Consider the following 3,335-nt stretch of genomic DNA (forward strand, 5'->3'; position numbering starts at 1 on the left):
TTTTACGGTGTAAAATGTGTATTATAAATCAATAATTGCATTAATGTACAAGAAATCAATCGGTGCTTGAATAGTAATAGTAACGTCTATGATTGTAAAACGAAAAAGAGTATCCCTTTCTTCAAGACTACTCAAAAACCTTCTTGATGAGCTTCAACTAACAACCAGCTGACTTCCCTCATGGAATATGGCTACCTTTCATAAGATGAAACCTTAAAGAGGAAGAATATATTTATAAAGTAGGTAAAGCAAATACCTACTTTAAGCATTGCTAACGTTGATTCGATGACCTATTGAGCATACAGCTAATCAAAGAACCCTATACCTATTTATATTCGATAATTTCGATGTTTGATTATATTTCCTTGAAAAAGCTTGCACCAGATTGCCAGGTGAAACGTTGGATTTACTTCAAATTCATTCGCTAAGATTTTACAAATACATTCTTCCTCTTTTATGTCTCACAACAACTCGGCAACCAAATACTGCAAAACTATTCCATCGACTTTAGACGAAATTTTTTATATAAAATGCAACCTGTTTAAAAAGTTAGTTTAACAGCTAAACATGTAATATTCTGATAAATGTAGCTTATTTCCTCTGTAAATGCAATTATCGAGACCTCACTACTAAGAAATTTAGCTAAAAAGTTAGCGAGCAATTCCTTTAGTGATTTGGAAAGTCATAATCATTATACAACTGTGTCTTATTACATCTAATCGATAGTATCTATTTGGCAGATTGAATTAAAGTATTAGGAGTTAATTATGTTATTCCACTAAATTTTTTCAACTTTATTAGTCTTCTTCTTAGAGGGTATGGAGTACACCGTGGCAATTCAAAATAGTAAATCTAGTTCTTTTATTCAAAAATGTTTTCAACACCATTACTCTTTCCGTGGACAAAAAAAATAACGTAAGTTGCTTTTACTAATTTTACCCACCTCCTAACATGGTACCAAGTAAAAACACTAATAATACTAATAATGATAATAATGATTCACTTAATATTGTTTGTTTGAATCTTCCCATTGATGTTTAGGACTGCAACTGGTCAGTCTCTTATTGGCATATGTGAATACTATGAGTATTGCCTCGATATAGTCTTAATTCACAAGCATTATAAGCAAAGATAGACAGCGGCTAGCAGTGGAATCCAGGACGCGCGTTTCGTCCTACTTGGGACTGGATGTACCTGGATGTCAGAGTTGATGTTCACTCTGGGACCCAAACCCAGTAATAATTTCATCTAACCAGTAGGTCAAGTTGATTTAAGTATTCTGTGAAAGAGTATCATTTAGAAACGGAATGCAAATATTAGTTTAGTATTTTGTTTCATGATAAGAACACTGTAATCCTTGTTTTTGTAGCCACGCACATTAAAACAGGAAGAGCACAACATTAAAACCGATCAAATTACAACCAATATTCAAAATTTAAACGTCATAATTTATTTTAAACAATTTTACTATGATACTTAGGACTGACAGTATTCAGTTTACTTCTAAAGTGCTAATTGTGCAATTCTGTTGTGCAATTAAGTTCAGTGCAGATAACTTGTATTCATGATGGGATTATGTGTGCACGTCACTGAGGAGTCTCATATCAGGAAAACATGACTGTTCGCTGCTTCTTGATTTACAATGATTATTCACCTAGGGTCAGTCTGTGATGTAAATTATGAAATTTAACAATCGTCACAAACCCCCTCTATCATTAAATAATTTGCATTCGTAAATACTCAGTAAACATAAAGGCATGTAATTTGCAACCCTTTCAATGCTTTGTAATATTATTTATATCTAAAACAATCAGTCCCTTTGATAAATTTCAATGACGCAATGAGAAGATGAAGGTTATCAGAATTATGTGATGTATTTACACAATACATTTTGAACAATCTGATCATACTTAAACTCGTCTAGACATCATTTACGAAAAATAAAAGGTCAACTAAACAAGGTGAAAAATAAGGGAGGAACAAAATTTATACTAAAGTACAAAAAAACGATTTGGAAACCACACTGGATGATAAATCACTATTACCAGGGTACGTTAAGGGTAAGAACAAATTGTTTTCCAATACGTAAAGGGTTTTTCAGTTTTTGTATGGCCAAGGCTTCAATAAACCCTAATATTTACGTCAGAAAGACTTAGTTTAGCAATATTTTGATCGCACACATTCAAACAGTATATAGTTTCACCTTAGAATACCAAGTTGTAAGTGGTATCATTGAAATTAGATGACGTTGATTAAATTAATAAGCATGTGAATTTTTGAACTCCAAATGCCAGAAATTTGGCACTGATATATTTTCATATCTTGTTTAAATAGTGCTAAACTACTTCCCAAAAACTGATAATCTTTTTTTGATGAAATTTCAATTTCAAATATTCTTTTACTTCAAATGAATATCCTCAAGAAGGTTAGGGTCATGAATCGTGCATAGCGGAGGAGAGACCTAGCTACTGCACGCTGACTGGTCAATTTTTCACGGATCAGGGGTTGTGAATAGACTGAGAAGACTCCAAAATATTCCTTCATAAATTTTATACACAAATCAAAGTTTTAATGATAATTATCAGTATAGAGGTGTGGAGGTTGTTGAGTTTTTGGTTAAGATCATGGATCGCTCAATGTTAGACCACCATTGAAAACCTGGAAAAACTGGACGGCCGTTTCGCCCTAGTATGGGACTCCTCAGCAGTGCTCATCCACGATCCTGCGCGTGGAATTCGAACTAAGGACCTTCGATCTCAAGCGCAAACACTTAACTTCCAAAACTTTGAATCTGAATCCAACGGTGATAATGTCTAACTTCAACCAATCCACGAAATTGAGCGACCATCTTCCATTGTCTTCGTTGGGTGACTGCCTCAAACCAGACACGGAATAATTACATTGGTCACGGCTTCTTTTGATGATATATACTTTTGGTGTTCGCATTTTGGAATATATTTTCGTCTACTTCAAATGTGCATTTTGATTTAGTAATAGTTGAGTGAATTATTTCATTTAAAGAATCGCAGTAAAGGTATAACACAATCATTTATTAAACTAAATGTTACCTCACAACATAAAAGGTAAAAAAATATGTTATGTTATTACAAAATATATCAGTTCATGTGAATAATAATTTTAAAGTGGATACATTTTCTAAGCTGTATAATTAAAAAAAAATGTTTTTTCATTGTTTTAAACAGAATTCTTCCGCTTCCGACGCTACTAACATTAAATCTGACGACTTGGTCGTTTTCTTTTTTTTCTTCAAACAATCAATAAACCACATAGATTTTCACTCTCCAAAACTTTCATTTTGTATAGTTGGAAAGCAG

This window comes from Schistosoma mansoni, assembly GCF_000237925.1.
Source record: "Schistosoma mansoni, WGS project CABG00000000 data, chromosome 3 unplaced supercontig 0044, strain Puerto Rico, whole genome shotgun sequence".
Lineage (NCBI taxonomy): Eukaryota > Metazoa > Platyhelminthes > Trematoda > Strigeidida > Schistosomatidae > Schistosoma > Schistosoma mansoni.